At 44.1% G+C, this 21,005-nt stretch overlaps 1 protein-coding gene across 1 annotated transcript in view; it reads left to right on the plus strand.

The window, feature by feature from the left end:
* The window catches only part of ART3 (ADP-ribosyltransferase 3 (inactive)), a 75,921-nt gene that overhangs the window by 25,737 nt on the left and 29,179 nt on the right, over positions 1 to 21,005 (plus strand). The window lies entirely within an intron of this gene.

Raw genomic sequence — 21,005 nt, forward strand, 5'->3', positions numbered from 1 at the left:
TCTCAGGAACATTTATAGAGTGGCAGCCTCATGCAGAATCAGGAATTCCCCTTCTTGACTCACGTAGCCTTCTTGCATCCTGGAGTTTCTGTTTTGTCCCTAAGTCAGTGCTTGTGCCTGTCCCTGTCTGCTGGGGTTAAGAAAGCCACTGGAGGAGAAAGCACTGGGGAGCCAGGGCACTGTGTGCAGGTAGCTCGCACAAGGGGAGCTGCCCTCACAGGTGACATTCCTGAAAATGCCTTTGCCTGGATAGTGATTCTGGGCAGTCCCACAGACTTGAGTCCCACAGGCTCAGGAAGACCTTCCCAGTTCCAGGCAGCTCATCTTGCCTCCCTCACAAAACCTCACACAAGGACATTTGGACAACGCATGTATTGTCCCGACCAGGTGACCCCTCATTTCACTTGTTTCTTTCTTCCCATTTTATGTCAGAAACACTCTCCCTATACCATCTATTTCTTTCGGACTTTTAAGGCTTTTTGCTTTCCTTCCTTCCTTCCTTCCTTCCTTCCTTCCTTCTTTCTTTCCTTCCTTCTTTCTTTGGCATCTATCAGTGCACATGCTTGCCTACATTCTATAAAAACAAACCACTGGCATTCTAGCCTTGAGTTCTTGTTAGGTTAACCATCCTAGCTCTGGGTGGCTGACCCAGCGCAGGTTGTCATTACCGACGGCTCAGAAGCCTCTGCATCTCTTGGCTTGTGGAGATGTTGAAGAAAAGTTTGATGTTTTATTGAACAGAGTTTGAACAGTTGAGGAGAAAAGGGGGAACTTTGACCTGCTGTTGTGTGAAGGAAATTCTTTTGGCTCTACCCAAGATGCTGAGTGGGAGGGATTAAGATTGGCATCCAGCAAGCTCCCATTCAGACATGGGCTTGGTATCCAAGATGCTGGTGGGTGTGGATTACTCTGAAAACATCACTTACCTGGGTTAGAAAGGTGCTGTCTTCACTGGGAGCTCAGGGCTGCAGATTGTATATCCCAGTAGGGCAGAACTGGTCCTAGGGTACACTTTTAGTCCCAAGGATATGCCTTCCCTGAGAACAAGGCCGTGTTCCACATCCCATGTTAAGGGTGTTGATACCTTGCTCCTGTTCCTATGACCCAAGTATGTGGGGAACTTTGAGAATTCCTCTGGAGAAGTATATAGCAAAAAAAAAAAAAAAAACCGAATGAGGTGTTCCTTTGGTCTCCAGCCTTGCCTCAAGCTTGAAACTACATTTTGCTGCTTTGGAAAATTCGTCTAATGAAAGACTTCCATACTGGAAACCATGTCTTCTACAAGCAGGTGCGGAGTAGCCCACTCTCTTCATATTGCTGGCCAGTACTGGAAATCCAGAAAAGGAAAAGGATCTTCATGCATTCCATCCTAGTCTCATGAAACTGATGGCGCTGGCAGAGCTGGTAAAGCAGCCTCCGATGCCCCTGAGGAAGAACCAGCCTGTCAACTTGGTCCATCTGAATGAAAAGCAGGTAAGAAAACAGTCATCCGCAGGAAGGAATAACAAGCCCCCTATGGCTTTGTGGGGTTTGTTTTGCCAGCCCTGAAGTGGAAACATATTTGGTGGTCATCACTGGCGCACTGTCACCTCGCCCTGGCCAAAGGAAGCTCCTCTGGTGACCATGTACCTGCCAGTCAGTTTTGGAGCTTTCGGCAGAGGTGGCAGAATCTGGTCATTCTTGTGCTCCTCGGCTGCTGTGTGACAAATGACATTAAAGACACCTTCATCTCACCCAGGAGAAACACAGCTGTTGGAAATTGCAGAGACTTAGGATATTAAACAGACTGCCCAGCCAGGAGCTCAACATAGGAGGAAAACTTTCCCACAAAATTAAAAAGAAGCTTCCTTTGTAAACGGGAAGGAGTACTGGCCATTGAAGCTCTTCTCAACATTCCTGAGAACGCTGACCAGAGGCAGTGTCAAGCTGGTGAGGAGGAGGTCCCAGCTAGCTGCTTCCAGAAAGACTTTGAGCTTTTTGACTTTACTCTGGACGAGTAGCCAAAGGGAAGGGAACACCACAGTCACACCGATGGCACAGAGATTGTTCCAGTGTGTTCTTAAAGTGAAACTACTGTCTCCTGTGGGGACTGTCTCCTTGCCTCTTAGTATATTCCCATGGACTCGCCAGCAGCAGGAGGCCTAGGATTGAGCATTTTATATGAGGTCATTCCGAGATGCAATGATGTTAGAACATCCACTGCATGTTTCCCTACATCCTCACCGACTTTTAAACCTCTGAGAGTGAATATGATCTCAGGAACTGGGGAGTTATGGCAGGAGGATTGCTGTGAGTTCAAGGCTAGTCTGGACTACATAGTGATTTCCAGGACAGTCTGGGCTATGGCGTGAGACCCCTTTCACTTCCCAACCATGGCACTCCCCAAAATGCAAAATAATGTTTTTCAAATTTTAATAAAAAGGGAACACTTTTCTTAGATTGAATATATATATATATATATATATATATATATATATATATATATCATTGTCTTTTTGTTCCTGAATCTTGTTTCTGAATCTGTTTTTAGGTGTGTGCTTACACACAAACTATCAGGTTCAAATCCAGGGCATTTAAAACAACAACAACAAAAACAAAACAAAAACCTTTAGACCTCTGGTGGTTGTGATGGTGCACACCTTTAACTCCAGCACTTGGAGGTAAAGGCAGGCAGGCTGTGAGCTGAAGGCCAGCCTGGTGTACAAAGCAAGTTCTATATTTGTAGATCTTTAGGAGGTTGCAGGAGCAGACAGAGTGACAAAAAATGTCCTTCCTCCCCGACGGTGACACAGGTGGCCATGGAAGCGGAGGGTCTGTGCCCACCATGTGCATGTGGCTGTGTCTACTTTTCCTTAGAGAGAAAGCACAGTGTAAATACGAAGGAAAGTTTCTTTCAACTTTCACTTGAGGTCGTCAGATAACAGATGTGAAAGCAGGTGAGCGGGGGAGGGGCATCAACTTTCCTACTGATCTTCAGCAGCAATGTCAGCAGTCTCCTTTCCTGGAAAATGCCTTCTACCTCAGCTCAGCAAACGCTCATTAATGTTCAGATGCACGGGCAACCCTGGCATTCTTACAGATACCAGATTCCTTCGAGGCCCTGCAGACCTTGTAACCTTTGGCTTTGCACGTAGGATTTCTGTTTGCACTGCAGAGGAGGAGGGTTCAGGTAGGATTGGTTCTACCTTGTCCCCAGCTGGGCAGTCTGTAGTGTCACAGGAGAAAGGCTTTCTTTTAGAATATTCTTCACGCGCAGATCCCCTGATCTCTCTCTGGAGAATTTGGTGTGTCTGACCGGGAGTGTGCCATTCTTCTCCTGTTTGCGCCTTTCAATCACCATCTTACCTTCTTCTTTTGTTCTTTGATGTGCTCTTTTGCTATGGAGCTCAGGTTGGCCTAATTTGTGACTATCCTCCTGCCTCATCCTTTCAAATGCTGAGAATATAGTTATGTGCCAGCATGCCTGGGCTTTTACTTATTTTTAGAAAATAACGTCTTTTCATGTTATATAGTGATTATTTCTTCTAACCTTTTAGAACTGACTATCCTTGCCTTGCTTGTCCAGGACTGATATAAATTACATCCGTGGCTTTCAAATCTCCAGCAGTCACATTTAAAAAGTAAAAATAACTGAAAATAATTGAAGCAATATATTTTATGTAACTTGAAACATAAAAATTATTGCCTAATGAGCATCAGATGAGATTTTGTTTTTTTTTATTAAGTGTTCAAATTGAACAAATCACATGTCAAATACTCAGTGGTCATATGTGCTTAGTAACGCCATTCTGGATGGGAGGACCTAGTGGGTACATGCACTGCATGTCTCCTGTGTCCTGGCTGCTGTGATGCTCACTCTACAACAGCTCAGGATGAAGGACAACGCAGACACCGTGGTTTTGCTTCACGGAAACGGCTGTTTCCCAGGCAGTTTCCTGCTTCTGTGTGTGGCTTCTTGCTGTTCTTATCTCCAACTATGGTTTTGCTTTTAAAATCTTTTTTATTACTTTTAATCCCGAATTCGCATGTGTGTCTGTGGCGTGTACATGTGAGTGCAAATGCTGTCAGAGGCTGGTGGTGTCAGGGCACCAGGACCGGGAGCTCCAGGTCCTGAGACCCAGTATGAGTGCAGAGAATAGCTCAGGGCCTCCAGAAGAGCAGTTTGTCCTCACCACTGAGCCTCCCTCCAGCCTCCTAAACAGCACCCCTTCCTTCCAGGGCTACTGGGCTCTTTAGTTGTTTCTCGAGTTGGACCACTTCCTACGTTATATTCCAGGTCCACCTACTCAGAGTTTCCCATGGAACTTAGCTTTCTGTTCCTGTAATAAAGCACTGTGACTGGAAGCCACCTGGGAGAAAAGGGCTTATTTCTACTTCCAGGTCACAGCCTGTCACTGAGGAAGCCAGGGCAGGCACTCAAGCAGGACCAGAAGCAGAGACTATGGACGAACGCTGCTTCTCCGCTCCACTGGCTTGCTCTTGTTCACTTTTTCATATATCCTAAGACTACCTATCTGAGGAATAGTTCTGTCCACAGTGGACTGAAGCCTCCTCACATAAATCAGTAATCCAAGGTGGACATGACCACAGCTAGTCTGATGGATATGGTTCTTCAGTTGAGGTTCTCTCTGTCTGGGTCATGCTATATAGTGTCAAGTTGACAGTAAAACCCTAACCATGTAGTGTGATCTGTTTGAGCTTTTTGGTAACGCTTCCAAATGAATGTTGACTTTAAAAGGCTGGTAGCTCAGAGGTAGGGCACTTGCCTAGTGTATCTGCAGGCCCTGTGACTGATTCCTAAAATTCCCAGCATAGTTTTCAAACCTAATGAGATTAATGCAAGCCATTTGGTTAATGTTAACTCTCCATTTGATATGTTTGAGAAATGCATAGTGGCCCCTTTACCCAATGTCAAACCAAGGTCTTTTCTTCAGTTCAGTTGTGAGCAGTGAACTAGAAATGGAAACTCTAATGCTTCCTCTTATTAGAAATCAGTGTGATGTAAGAGGTTTGAGGTTATAGAAGACGGATGACTCACTCGGGATAGATTGCCAGAAGTCCAAATTAAGATGCCTGGACTGAAGTCAGGGATGGCCAAACCCAGATCCTTTAACCCTTGGTGGGACAGCTCCTGCTGTTGCTTTATATAATACAGTTGTCTTAAAGAGCTGATAGTGGATTTGTCAAAACATTAACACTGTGATTTCCTAACATTAAAATACTGACCCAGAAGTCAGAAAAACCCTATACACTATGTTCAAAGTGTCTGCCAGACCCTGAGTAAAATCCCAATGAAGGAAACAAATAGAAACTAGAAATAAATCATATAAACATAAAAGTCCACTAAAATACAGAGAAAATTATGCATTTTCTTGTTGCCAAAAAGAGCCCCAGAGTGATTTTTAGAAAAGGCTGTTTCTGAACTTAAGCTTAATCTTCTGGTGATTTGATGTAAGAAAATGTTTTCAAAAACTGCGCTCTGCTTACGTTGTCCGGAATCTGAACTAGATCTGCCAGGGGTCACATTTTATCAACACCACTTTGTGTTTGATGTGTGCTGTCCCAGGCTTTACCCCACTGGGCATGCGCACAGAAATGGGGGTGGGGCAAGAAGTCACCACCTTCTGACTGACCTCCCCAAGCTCAGAGAACCGCGTCCCAGGAAGGATGGAGTCACACCTGCGGCTCAGCTCACACGAACAGTGCCAGAGTTCGTGCTGAACGAGATCTGAAAAGCTGTTTGTTTTGCGTGCATGCATGTTCACATGTCATTGATGCACATATGTATGTGCACGGAGGCCTGAAGTTGGTGGCGAGTGTCTTCCCAATTCCGGCCAGTTTATTACCCAGCTTGCCCTGGGGCTGCCCTGAGGATGCCGCGCACGGGGACCGTGGGAGCTCTGTCGTGTGCCTGGCTGTTATGTGGGTTCTGGGATGTAGAGTCCAGTCCTCATCCTCAGCGGGCACATGTTTGATGCACTGAGCCATGACCTCAGCTCCTGATAAAGTTATTGAGAGTTGGACCAGTACCAGTTCATGCTGGCTTACTGTGAGCTGTCTCCAGCCTGCTCCTGAGCTCAGTAGACTCTTATTGGCAGCAGGAAATCCACTGTGTATATTACTCTGTTATGCTGTGGGTGTGTTTTTTTAACTTTATGTTTTTATTGCTTTTGGATATTGTGTTTGAGCAAAGAGAGTTTGAGCTGAATTTTTCTTTACCTTTTTAGAAGATAAATTATCAGATATAATAGTAGTCATTGCTTTTTTTTTTTTAAACCTGGGAGAGCATAGTACATCAACATTATTTTATGTATGACCAGATTTGTTTGTCTTGGGATGCTACTTTTGATGAAATTCACTGCCAGGCTAATCATATTAGTACATCATTAACCCATGCCAAAGCTGTTCACTTATTTTATCTTGAAAATGCATTTTTAAGTAATTGTAAGAAAAAAAAAAGAGGACATGAAGTTTTTACAAATTATTTTATTGGATATTCTCTGTATTTAAATTTCAGATGTTATCCTCTTTCCCCTGCTCCCATACCCCTCCCCCTCTACTTGCCTCCATGAAGGTGCTCCTTCTTCCAACCACCCTCTCCCACCTCAGCACCTTGGCATTCCCCTACACTGGGAAAATGAGCCTTCACTGGACCAAAGTCCTCTCCTCCCATTGAGGCCAACAGTGCCATCCTCTGCTGCATATGCACCTGGAGCCATGGGTCTCTCCATGTGTGCTCAGTGGTTGGTGTTTTAGTCCCTGGGAGCTGTGAAGGGTTTGGTTGGTTGATAATATTGTTCTTCCCATGGGGTTGCAAATTCTTTCAGCTCTTTCAGGAGGACATGAGTTTAAAGACAAATTAATTTGGAGTTTTAGGTAAGTTCAAAAGGCCATATGCCAAAACTCAGAACACAGGGCTGGAGTCATGGAGCCATGGTTAAGAGCACTGGCTTTTCTTGCTGAACCAAGGACTATGGTTCAGTTCCCAGCACTTCCATGGTGACTTGACCATCTCTGACTCCAGTCCAATATCCTCTTCTGGTCTCTGAGGACACCAGGCACATACATGGTCCACAGACATACATGCAGGCAAAACACCCATAAGCATGAAATAAGCATGAAACGAAATGGGAAAACACTTCCAAACCCCAGGCACATTTGCATTGTGTAACCTTCCTGGCTAGACTGTCCCTCTTTTCTGCCACCTCTGTGCTCCTCCGGGCGTTTGCTGTCTCCTGCATGTATGCGAGCCAGGAACAGTAAGTAGGACACAACAACCTCAGTGTCACTACAAGCTTCAGAGAAAGCATTTCCCACCCAACAAAGGCGGCTCTGTGCTGCCTTCTGTTGACCGCCCAGAACAGAGCATGGCTGCTGGGCGAAGTCGATGCTCATGTTAATTTTCCAGAACAGCGTGGCTATTGTTAGGGGACAGTGGCACTGAGAGTATCGGAACAGCATTGCTAACAACTGGTGGGTTCAGCAGCAGGGCAGCCTGCGCAGGAGAGAGGTCGGGAAGCAGATGTGGGCAGATGTGGCTGATGCCAGTCCTGCCCTAGTCGGAGGATCTTGCTTCAAGGGACCAGTTCTACGCATGACTATGAGAAGAGCCATGTGTGCACGGTATGGTACTGCATTGGACTTTCTGGTGCTTTAATAGGCTCTGATCCAGACAACCAGTTATAGGAAACATTCCTGTTCGTGTGGTTTGCCAGTTTGAACTAAGGGTTAACTAGACCTCTTTAACCTAAGAGATCTGCTCAGAAATGCAGCAAAGGAGTTTAGAAGGGCATTGTTGTGATTGTGATATTTTATTACAGTCAACTTAACTGGCTTTTGCATTCAAGACAAGAATAACTTCTTCAATACTGAGTTTAGTGGGGTTTTTTTTGAAATTGAGTATATTTCCTTTTAAGTAAAGTAAATCCTGTCATTTCCCTGCTTCCTGCTCTGCCTTAGACCCACACTTTGTCCCCCCGCCCGTGGTCCTAGCTTCCTAGCTCTTGATTTTAATGCCTAGAAAAATGAGTGATGAAGGTGTGGCCAGAGAATGGCCTCCTTCCAGGTTTGTTGCCCACCTCTGACCGTGCTTCTGCACCTGTTGGTGGCTGGATAGCAAGACAGAGGGACAGGGACCCAGATAACAGCTGTTGCTTGTTTGCTGTCTTCAGTGTGCCATAGTGTGCACCGTGTCTCCAGTGTCACAGTATTTCAGTAAGAAAGACACATCTTTTTAAGCAAGGATTCAAGCATGTGTGCGATGCTATCTTAGCCACTTAAAAGAACTTGAAAGAAGCAGGGTCAGTAGCAGAGGTGACCAGCACAGGAGAATTTCTTCCTTCTCTGTTGCAATAGACAGGAAGGGAGACCTCAAAGGCCTGGTCATAACTCAAATACCAAGACCTCCCAGACAAAAGATTAGAGCAGGAGGCTGAGTGTGGTCTCTGCTGGTCATATTTACCTTCCGTGCCTCCATCTTGACCAGCAGTGGCAACTCCCAGAACATCCAGTGCACATCCCGCAAACAAGGGAAAAGGTGCCAGAGCTGTTGTTGACACTTGGTTGAGATGGTAGAAGCTGGTGTCAGTCAGACGTACTTGATGTTTAACGTTTAACGAAGCAGGTCAGCTCCCGACTGCAGGAATCTGTATCAGATGCAGGGGGGAGAATCTGTACCATAACTAGTTGGGGAGAAGAAGATGAGGAAACCGTGCCCCCACTTAGTCCACAGCATTTCCCCACTGGACACTTTCATTTCAAGTCCTTTCTTAGAGCCCCAGCCTAGGTATTCTCTCTCCCTTCATCCCAGGCCCCCTTACCTCTAGAACCTTTAAAGGTAGCACTGAGTTCTGTAAGGGCTGACCTAGTAGGGATAGGATTTTCACTTGTTGCTGTGGGGTTTCCGCAAATCTAAATAATCTACAGGGTTCCTAAGTGAAGTCTGGAAAGTAACGAGGGTTACTAAAACCAGAGACTCCAGAACAGTTCTCAAAATCGGTACTAGAGGAAGAGAAAGGAGTAGAAGGCTCCGGGCAAGGGACTCGTTCCAGACCTGGAGGTTGCTAAAGACTCATGTTACTGTTCAGTAGACGCAGAAAATCGTGAGTGGAGAGACCAGGGAAGAGACAAAGGTGCTCTTGCTTATCAAACTGAGGAGATAGTGAATAAATGCAGTTTCACATCTCAGGTTGAGACCTAGAGGGTTTTCTCCCTAGAAAAATAGATTTATTCTAGCCAGCTAGAATAGTTATATCACGGTGATTTTGAAGTAAACATTCTAGTGATCATGAGAACAATTAGTAGAAAAGACTGAGTTTTCTGTAGTTGTTTTAAAAGATTTTTTATTTTATTTATTTTATGTATGTAAGTACACTGTCACTGTCTTCAGACACACCAGAAGAGGGCGTCGGATCCCTCTTACAGATGGTTGTGAGCTGCCATGTGGTTGCTGGGAATTGACCTCAGGACCTCTGGAAGAGCGACAGGTGCTCTTAACCGCTGAGCCATCTCTCCAGCCCAAGACTGAGTTTTTAAATGAAACTTGAATTTGGTACCATTGATGAGTGGGAACCACCTGTTACTTAGAATGAAAGGAAAGGCAGTCACACTTTATCTTATCATAGATGGATATTCGTTATAACTGACATGCCAAGGAGGTAGCTTGGTGTGTAAAGTGCTTAGTGTAAGTGTACAAATCAGGTAACTGGGCAAACCAAGACCCCAGTGCTGGAGCACATCGAGTAAGATCCCTGAGCTCACTGGCTGGTCAGTCCGGGTAAATTGATGAGCTGCAGACCAGATTCGGTGGGAAAGGGAGATGGAGGGTCAGTGAAGACACTAGACATCACACATGTGCTCACACATCCACACGTGCATGCAGCCACCACAGACATGCCTACAGCATACACAAAAGACAATCTGTGCTCTTAAAAAGTAAAAGCAGGGAAGGAAGGAAGGCAGGCAGACAGACAGGACCATAGAGATGGTTCAGTGGGTAATGCAGTTGGCCTAAGTACCTGAATTTGGATCTCAAGAACATGAAGCCGGAGGACGTTGTGTTCCCTTGTAACCCGAGATTAGATACTCCCACGTTGAGATTAGAGGTAGAGGCAGGAGAATCCCCTGACTCTCACAAGCCAGCGAGCCTAGACTACATACTTCGAATAGCAAGGCGTCCTGTCTCAAACATGGTGGAGAACATGGGGCAGCCCTTGGGACTGTCCTCCATGTGTGTGTTGTGGGCGTGTGTGTGCCTGCACTCACAGGAATACGCCTGTGCATGTGATTATTATTGTATACACACCACATGCACCCAGACTAAAGTATAGAAATGACACTTCGAAAGAGTATCAAAGAGTTTCATAGAACGTCCTCCAATGATCTTTATCTGACGTCCTCCCGGAAGACGTTTATTCATCTTTAGCAAGAGAATTATGAAATGATATTATATCGAGCACTGGGATTCCGAATGACTCTCTGATAATAACTTCGATCGTACTATTAAGTTCATATCTGTCAGGAAGGACTGTTACACAGAGAGGGGACTGGGGAACTGCTAAACGTGAGTCCTGGACCAGATCCTAGAAAAAGACATCAGTGGCAAATTTGGTCTGAAGTTTTGTTAGTGATGTGGTTCATTTCCTGCTCTTGGGAATTGTGTCATTGTTATTAAAGATGTTAACATTCAGGGAGGGAATGGGGGGACAGGAACCTTCTTTGTACCTTTTATTAAAAAACTTTTCTTTTGCATACATAAAGTTAACTCAATAAAGTTTCAAATTTATTATACATAATTGCATTAGTGCTTATGATGATCATCAATTTAAACTTAGAAAGTTAACAAGAAACATAGCCAGAACTTCATATGATGCCTGACAATTGATATCTGTGGGACTAGGGTGGCCACAGACATGTGCACTGTGCATGTCTCTAAAGGGAAGGAGATACGGAGGCCAGAGGAAATTCTACAAGTTACCCAAGATGAAGGCAAGCAGCGAAGAAATGCCCTTAGCTCAGATCTGTGCTTCACCAAGCTGGGTGTGACTGGTTGCTAGAACAATCCCCAGGTGTTTAGCCCATGGCCCTGTGTGGCATTTGCTCAGCCATGAGCTCTGTGAAGCTGCTTGCGGCTGGTCATGCCTTGGTACCAGGTCTAAAGTCAGTCTCTTTGTGTCATTTTCTTTCCAAAGTTCTTGTTTTTTTAATGTGTATGAGTATTTTGCCTGCATGTATGTCTGTGCACCAAGTGCGTCCACAGAGACAGTTGTGAGCCGCCATGTTGGTGCTGAGAGTCAAACCAAGGTTCTCTGTGAGATCAGCAGTGCTTTCGATAGCTGAGCCATCTTTCTAGCCCCCGTGTCACTTTCTTATGCCCAGTTTAAGAGTTCACTTTCCCAAGCAGCGTCCTGATGCACACAGAGGCCCCGTCCTGGTCCTCCGATGCCCTTCCCTGCATTTCAGTGTGAAATGTTCCCAAACCACTTGCTTTTGGCCCTGGTTTTCTTCTCATTTTCACACTTTCTTTGTGCCCAATATGCTCCATCTCCCCCTCATTTCCTTCCATAGTGAGGGGACCCATTGTCCCCATTTGATGTATGTGGGTACAGGAGAAAGAACAATGCCACACACGGCCAGCGAACAGCTGGGCTGGAATCTGCACCATTTTTGAGGTTTTTTTTTTTTTGTTTGTTTGTTTCAGTTTAGTGCCCCAGCTACATAGTTTTAAAACACACACAGCAAAGCAGGGACACAATAGTAAGGCACAGAGTTGGTGTACTCTAAAGCAGTGTGAAAATACAGTAAAACCAACACTTACTGTCACTTTTAAGAGAGCTTTGATGTCCATGATAAATGCCTTTTCTCACCTGTGTGTGTATGTATGTATGTATGTATGAATGAATACACACACACACACACACACACACACACACACACACACCAAAACCAAATCTAACCAGGTCTAAAGGTACCAACACCTCGGAGGTAGAGGCAGGGGAATCTCTGTGAGTTAAAGGCCACCCAGTTGGTATACACAGTGAGACCCCATCTCAAATAAATAAACCAATGTAAAAACTAAAGCAAAGCCCCAAAGCTTGTCCAGCAGTGGAACACTAGCCCTGTAAAATGTTTAAAATTGAAGAAAGGAGATATTATGTGAATCAGGGTAAAGTGGCCCTTTGGGAGTCTGAGACACTGGTGTGAGACTTGGGATGCATGTAACTCCGAGAGTTAGATAGAAAGTTGGTAAAATGCATACATTAGCACTTAGAGACTTAGTAACCAACAGTTTTAACCAGTCACTGCCGTCTCATTCTAGGTTCAGATACACTCATCTTGATCTCTCTGTTTGCTTGGGGCAGAAATACCCTAATTACTTAAGAGGTGAGAAAAGCAAAGGGATTTCCTATCTATTTATACACAAAGCAGAGCAAGGGCTCGTCCTGTCGGCTGCAGAGGCAGTGTAGCATTGTTTCTGTAGTTAGGGCTTTTTCTCCCTGTGTGCCCAGTTAAATTTTTAAACAGAACCAACTCATGGATTTGTTTTTTTGTTTTTTTGGGTTTTTTTTGTTGTTGTTGTTTTTGTGTGTTTTTAGTGTGTGGAGAGGGCAGGGTATCGTAGTGCACACTTGCTTAAGACCTTCCAAAGGTCCTGGCTCTTTTAGTCTGATCCTTCCCTCCCTTCCTCATTCCTCTCTCTTATCATAGTCCAAATTCAGAATCCTCCCACCTCAGCCTCCATGGCTGGCTTATGTTATCGTTTGCTTCATTTTAGTCCTTTTGCTTCTGAGACAGGGCCTCACTGTGTAGCTCTGGATGTCCTGGGTTTAACTGTGTAGACCAGGCTAGCCTTGAACTCACAGAGACTTGTTGAATGTTGGGATTAACATGCAACCCCACTCCTGGTCTGAAGTTTTGTTGTTTGTTTCTTGATACCTATAAACGTTTTTTAAAGATTGTTTCTTGGCCTTAACATTAAATGAGGACCAGCTGAACCTTTCTTGGTTTTCTAAGTACAAGCTTTTTCTCCAAAGAAAAAGATGTGCTCTCTTTTGTTTCCACTGAGCTGTCCAACTGTGTGTTCAGGCCGTCCTGGATTGTATGAGAAGCTAAGGCAAAGAACTAAGCGACTTGAACAATTTAGAAAGGGAAACAGCAGCACTGTGTAGTGTTAAAGGTGGAAATGTAGTTATGAGAAAACACAGGCCTCGAGTTTGCACAAGCCTGACAAAGAAACGAACCCTACAGAGTGAATTGTCAACGGGACGGACACTAGACACATCACACTGGCACAGAAGGGCAGAGGGGCTGTGGGTGCGGTGAGGTTTGAGAAATCCATGAGTCGGGGGCTGTCCTTAAGAATTAGAACTCATCTTCCTATAGATGCTGAAGTGGTAACAGCTCATTTTGTGGGGGCCTGTAAATCAGGAACCTAGTGTGTTGTCAGACTTCCCCCACGTTTGCCCTGTGTGAAATAAAGTGGAAAAAAGGGAGGGGGGAGAGAGGGAGGGAGGGACAGACGGACAGACAGACAGACGGACAGACAGACAGACGGACGGACAGACAGACACACAAGAGCTGTTACTGGTCCTAAGCCATGTAAGGATGCTCCCAGGCTGGTCTCTGTCTACCCCTCACACAGGGATTGTCCCAGCCTGCTGGCTTCCCCTCTTCTCAAAGTTAATGTTTCCTGTTTCGGAAGGGAACAGGTTTACAGTTCTTTAAAAAAAAAAAAGCAGTGTTATCTTTTAAGTTTGGCCGACGTCCCCACAATGGCTACTTCAAGAGGATTTTCCAGTTTTTGGAACAGAGGCAGTGCTTGCACGTTTCATTACATCCACCATGCCACTGGGAAGAGCGCTAGCCTTTCCTTCAGGCCGCACAATGGCTCAATGGCTCGCTTATTCAAGAGTGCTCATCTGGGAGAGCACCTAAGGTAAATTAGGTCCCGCCTCCCCTGGGTTTGTCCTCCGTCCCTGTTTGTTTGGGATTTTTTGTTTTTGTTGTTGTTTTGTTGTTGGTTTTTTTCCGGACATCTTATAGCTGAAAACAAATTGCCATCACTTCTTTTCCATTTTTTTTATTCCATTTCCATCCCATTTTTTTTTTTTTATTCTATGGAGAAAGAAAGGTTTTTCAGACAAAAATAGTGCAAGTGGAGCCGGATACGGTGATTGACTCCTTCAACCCTAGCACTCTGGATTCGAGGCTAGCCCGGTCTACAGAGCAAGTTCCAGGACAGCTAGAGCTACACAGAGAAACCATGTCTTAGAAACAAACAGACAACAGCAACGAAAAGGTTGAACTGAAGAAGTCAACAGAAGAGACGTGTTGAGCTGAAAAGGAAGGAACAGGCCTGCTGCAGTCTGTGGGCATGGTAGCGCAGACATATGGGGAACCCGCCCCCACATTCTTCCAGTTCTTCCTTCCTTGAGGCATGCCTGGGATAACTGTCACCTCGAAATACGGAAGTTGTCATGTGCACAGTGAACCCAGTTGTGCATCCACCACATATTCCTGTGAGAGACTCAGAATTTCCCTGTGAACCAAGGGAACTGTCCACCCCTTCGTGGTACATGTACTGTGACGTCAAGGCCCGTGTGATGGGGGGACAGCCCTACAGACCGGAGGGTTACTTGGAGACATGTCTCGCAGGAAAGCTTGGATTGCCAGTGGCAGTGGGGCTTCCAGACTTGGCATCCCAGAAAGGCGAAAAAGACCCGAGAAGCCCTGCCCGGAACAAGTCCTACCAGCAGGATCCCTGCACTTCGCACACTGCCTGGACCGCCCTCACGGCTGACCCTTCCTGTTGTCAGCCACGGCAGGCAGACTGCTCATTGTAGCTCAGCACTGACTAAAAGAACTCCCGGGTGTGAGGCATGGTGAAACAGGTGCACCACCAGTCCTCCGGAGGCTAATTCAGGGGGAGTCCAACTTTGAGCCATCTGGGCTACATTGCAAGACTCTCTCAAATAAGTAAACAACAAACCCCCAAACAGAAGAAGCTAGAAAGGAATCTCAGGTGGGGAAGGGCTTGTCTCGAATGGAGGAACCCCTGGGTTTGATCCCAAAGACTGCATAAACCAGGTTCTGTTGGCACATGTCTGCAATCCCAACACTGGAGAGGCAGAGGCAGGAGAATCAGGAATTCAAACTCATCCTTAGCTACATGAATTGGAAGTCAGCCTGGGCTTCAAGAGACTCTCAGAAAAACAAAATCAAATAAACAAAAACAAACAACAACAACAAAGTATTGGCTTCCTGGCTATTTTGAAACTTTTTGAGCCAAGTGTGGTGACACACCTTTAATCCCAGTCCTTGAGTTTAGCTGGAGGCTGCCCCAAGAGGCCAACCTGGTCTACACAGCAAATTTCACATCAGCCTAGACTACAGAGACCCTATCTCAATAAACCAAAGGAAAGAAAATCTTTCTTGTAGCCACATTTGAAGGAAGAGGAAGATGAGGGAGAAGATGAGGAGAAGGAGGAGGAGACAAGTGAGATTATTATTACTAATTTTCTTATTTAAAGCACTGTATGTAAAGAGCACACTTACTTTCTTACTGTGTTTGAAATCCTTCAAGACTTTATACTGACTGCTCTTAGCATTTACAGACTAAAATTCCATCACAAATAATTAATCTATATTTAGTCTTCATGAAATGTCAAGTTCAAAAATAGATACAAATACTTCTGTTGTTCCAATCATTGATTGACAGCTTCCCAGTAAACCAATCACAGCTCTAAAAATTAAATAAAATGAAATGTCCTGAAACCTTTAAACTTCCTCTTCACCGGGCCATTTTCAGAGTCCTCTCAGCAGGTGTGGGGTGACCAACACTTAAGAGGCAGAGACAGGCAAATCTCCGAGTCTGAGGTCAGCCTGGTCTACTGAGTGAGGGAATTTCTGAGTTCAAGGCCAGCCTGGTCTACAGAGTGGGTTCCAGGACAGCCAGGGCTACACAGAGAAACCCTGTCTTGAAAAACTCTTAAAAGTTTTTTTTTTTTAACAAAGGGAAATTATTTTGAAACTAGAATTATACAGAAAGCTTTTAAAATTATTAGTTTGTGTGTGTGTGTGTGTGTGTGTGTGTGTGTGTGTGTGTGTGATAGTCTGTTATTTTGAAGATTCTGAATAGATAGGTTTTTTTCTACCTTTGTGAAAGTCAGTTCCTTTTGTAACTCCAGCTACATTTAAGCCTTAAGATTAAATTGCTAGTGGTTTAGACAGGAGGGAAAACGTAGAAAATACCTGAACAAGGAGGTTGGTTCACCAGAGAGAGGAAGAGGGATTAGTATGTCCAGAGTGGTGCTACTAAGAATAAGGAGGAGGCTCTAGACAGAGAGGAGCACCTCCTTTCTGGATGGGGCTCTAGGGAGTCGGAGTGTCAAGAAGTCGTCTGGTAAGCTCAGGGGCTCCTTCAGCAGCTGGCATTTTCTGGTTTACTTTTATTGGGGTTTTTTTTTTTGCCTTTTTTTTTTTTAAGATAAACAATTCTCAAGGTCTCTTGGGTGGGGTTGGGGGCGTGGGTAACGCTGCATCTAACATGGGAAATCAGCAGAAGCCAAGTGAGGACAAAGGTTCTCTCCTGCTTTTTTCCTTTTATTGAAAATGGATTTTTAAAACACAACATACTTTGATTACGGGTTCCCCTCTAGTACTCCCAGTTCCTTCCCACCTCCACTCCCATCCGTAGAAGAACAGGCATCTACGGAATAATAATAAAATAAGATAAATCAAAACCAAACAAATCAGAATATAACAAAACTACCAAATGAGAAAAAGAGCCAAAGGAAAAGAGCAAGGAGTGTGCAGGTGCAGAGACACCCATGTTCCACACTCGGGACCCCAACCAGAAGCTCTTACTCTTCCTAACCTCGCTGGTTATCTGGATTGTAGTTTGCGTCAGTGACTGAGCAGCTAACATCCATGTCTGAGTGAGTATGTGCCATGGCTGTCTTTCCGGGTCTCAGTTACATCACTCACATTTTTTCTAGTTCCATTCATTTACCTGAAATTGTCATTTTTAAATGGCTGAGCAATATTGCATTGTCTAAATGCACCATGTTTCTTTATCCATTCATCTACTAACGGACATTGAGGTTGTTTTCAATTTCCGTAGGTGTGTGGACTTATTTCTGTGTCTTCAATTCTATTCCATTGATCTATATATCTGTTTCTGTGCCCGTAAAATAGAAATATAATTGAAAACATGCTGTTTTTATGATTAGGGCTCTGTAGTACATAGGAAATGGTGATACATACATCCATTCTTTATCATTCAGGATTGTTTAGCTCTTCTGGTTTTGTTTGGTGTATGTGCGTGTGTGAGTGTGTGTGCATGTGTGTACTTCCCAGAGTGCTTTCATATGAAGCTGAAAATTGTCTTTTCAAGTGCAAGAATTGTGTTGGAATTCTGACGGAGACTGCACTGAATCATAGATTGCTTTTTGGTAGGATGGCCATTTCTACTATATCAGTCCTACCAATTCGTATGCATGGGAGATCTTTCCATCTGCAGAGATCTTCAGTTTCTCTTCCCATCTTAGAATCCTTTATACACATCATTCACAAGCTTGGTTACAGTTACTACAAGATATATTGTCGAGGCCATCGTGAGAGATGCTGTCTCCATGATTCCTTTCTCTGTTCGATTGTCACATGTATATAGGAAGGCTGCCAAGTTCTGTGAGTTAATTTTTTATCTAGCTACTTTAGTAAAAGTGTTTATCAACTGTAGGAGTTTTCTGGTAGACTTTTTAGGGTAATTTATGTATACTATCATATCATCTGCAAATAACTTTGAAATTAGAGTGTCCTTCGAGAAGTTTGATGTTCTAGCAGGACTGCCTACACATTGCTACTTGGTGTTTTTCCTTGTAGCTTTTAACATTCTTTCTTTGTTCTGTAAGTTTAGTGTTCCGATTGTTATGTGCTAAGGGTGCTGTATTTTCTGGTCTACTCTGTTTGGTGCTCTGTAAGCTTCTTGTACCTTGATAGTCCTCTCTTCTTTAGGTTGGAGAAATTTTCTTCTATGATTTTGTTGAAAATATATTCTTACACTTGTGACCTGGGTTTCTTCTCATTCCTTTATTTCTAATATCTTTGGATTTGGTCTCTTCATACTTTCCCGTATTTCTTAGATGGTTTTTTTTGTTTTGTTTTGTTTTTGTTTTTTTTTTTTTTAATTTTCAACATTTTCTTTGACTGAAGTATCTTTTTCTTCTATCTTGTCTTTAGTGCCTGAGATTCTCTCTTCCATGTCTTATATTCCATCAGCGAAGCTTGCCTCTGAGTTTTCTGTTTGAGTTCCTAAGTTTTTCATTTCCAGTTTCCCTCAGTCTGAGGTTTCTTTATTGATTCTATTTCTGCTTTCAGGTCTTGAACTGTTTTCTTGATTTTGTGACATTTTGTTTTCATTGGTTTCTTTAAGGAACTTTTTAATTTCCACATTAAGAACCTCTAACATATTCATGAAGGTTATTTTCTGGTGCTTCAACTATATAACCTTTCTTAGGACTTACCGTTGTAGGGTTGCTGGGCTTTAGTGGAGACACATGGTCCTGGGCGTTGTGTTTTTATCCGGGAGTCTAGCTAATCATCTCCGTTTGAGATTATTGTAATTCTAAGTGCTGATATCTGGTCTTGTCTTTGTTGATTGTGTTTCTTGGTTTCTGTTGCCCTCTCTGGGTCTTAGGAGGGTGTGGTGGCTGTGTGCTGCCTGGGAGTGTTTCTGAGTCCCTGCAAGTGTGGTCATTGGGGGTCCTAGTTAGAATGTATTACTTGGTCTTGGGAGCCGACACTTGTTCCCTTTCAACTTTATTATCAGGTGGCTGGCTGTCCCACAACCTCTATACAAATTCCCTTCTCTTCCTGGCTGTCTTCTTACAAAGACTGGAAGCTAGCTCTGCCCCAGTCACCTTTCCTAGGTTCACTCAGACAGAGAACCCACCAACTCTGCCGGCCAGGGAAGCAGACTGGCAATCTTCCCTCTCTCTGCAGCCTGCCAGTCTCATCCCCAGCTCATCCCCAGCTCTGTAACATTATCTGTGATAGCCCCTTTGAGTAAAGACTTTGTCAACGTTGGTTGCTGCCCAGTAGAGCCTATGAAATGGAGAGAGCATGTGTTTTTGCTGCCCTCTGGTGGTCACTGACATGTGGACAAGCCACAGCACGCCCATGCTTGCGCTCTCAGACTAATAGGAAATAAAATAAACACAAAGTTATTTATGTTCTTAAAAAAAAAATCTCTTTTTCAGATAGTACTCAAAAAATATAACACCTACCTAATTAAAATGTATAGTTCTTATCTGGGAACAATGACACATGGGTTGAAGGCCGGTTTGAGCTACCCAGTGCATTTGAGACTGTTTTTAGGGCTCCTGGCACACAGCATGCATGCAATCCCAAAGCATTAGGAATGCTAGGAAGTCAGTCACCAGAGACTGCACATTGATTCCATGATGACGTTTTAGCGACATAGAGAAGGGCAAAGCTGTGGCGTCGGGTAGGTGAGTGAATGGTAGTGTGGAGGGAGGAGGTGGGTGCAGAATTCAGAGGGAAACACCTTCGCTGCCATTTCCATGGCCCTGGAAAGGAACCACACCCATCAGCAGCCTTTGGTGACACTGCTCTTATGCTCCGTTTCTGCAGACATACCATGCGGTGTAAACATATCACTTCTTCCTGCTTTTAACAGCTGGATAATACCCCGCTTGTTTATCCATTCACTAGAGGCTGGACATTGGAACTGAAATATAGAATTATAAGTATCATTGTAAATAGCATTGCTATTATGAATAACATTGCTTTTATTAGGGGGAATGAGAGTGAATATGAACAAGGCACAGTTTCTACACTTATTCTGTATAATTCATATAGCTACTGAAATATTCTGAACTTAAAAAGAGCCTGTGTAACTTTTTATCACCCCCATGTCCCCAGATTTCAGCTAAAGCCCTCCAGGAAAAGGCTGGATGGGTTCTGTGTACGTGTGTGTACATGTGTGTGTGCACGTGTGTGTACATTTGGTACATTTGTGCATGTGTGTGTGTATGTTTGTGTATGTGTATTTATGTGTGTGTGTATGTGTGTACATTTGTGTGCATGAGGGGTGTGGGACTTTTTACAGGGCCTCAGCAACCGTCTTTTGAAAAGCCTGCTTTCCTTCCCGAGTATGTGTTTTAGCACACATCTGGGTAGGGCATCCAGTTTCTTCAGCATCATTCTCATGTAACTATCTTTACAGCACATATCATTTGGAATCTGGCAGCTTATTGTTGTGATATTCTTAGCATTTGCAAACTGGGGTGAACCCTTTGGGTTTTGGACAAGGTCTGAAACTACACTAAACGGTAAAAGCCCTGAGTGACAGATAAGGGTCCTCATGAGTAACAATACACCAGCAGTGGATGATCATTTCACTAAGGACCAATACAGAGACTCTGATCAGTTCAGTCAGACATGTGTGTCACCATATGAAATAAAGTGTATAGCATATAACTGGACACCGCAGACACTCGTCTACTGTCAACAGTTTGATTTTACAATATTTGAAGCTGAGGAGATGGCCCAGCAAATGAACTGCTTGCTGCAGAAGCATGCGGTTCTGACTTTGGAAGCATGGCGGCTTGTACCTGTAACCTAGCCGTGGGAAGGCAGAGACAGGAAGTCCTGTGGGACATACTGGCCAGCTAGCTGAACCTTCCAGGCTTAGTGAGGGCCTTTCTCAAAAGATAAGGTAGAGAGAGCAACTGAGGAAAATGCTCGACCTCAACCTCTGGTCTACACACACACAGATAGAGAGAGACAGAAACAGAGACAGAGAGACGGAGAGAAATACATATAGATTTGTTTTTTGAGGCCTGCTTTCCTGAAGTCAGATATCAATTCTTCAAATAAAAAAATTTTAATTAATGTTATGATTTATTCAAATGCTTCATTTGTACATTCTGGGAAGGTTTTATCTTAGACACAGTGTATTGCTTATTACAGCCAGGTTAAGTAAA

The sequence above is a fragment of the Micromys minutus genome, assembly GCF_963924665.1.
Source record: "Micromys minutus genome assembly, chromosome: 1".
In the NCBI taxonomy this organism is placed as follows: Eukaryota; Metazoa; Chordata; class Mammalia; order Rodentia; family Muridae; genus Micromys; species Micromys minutus.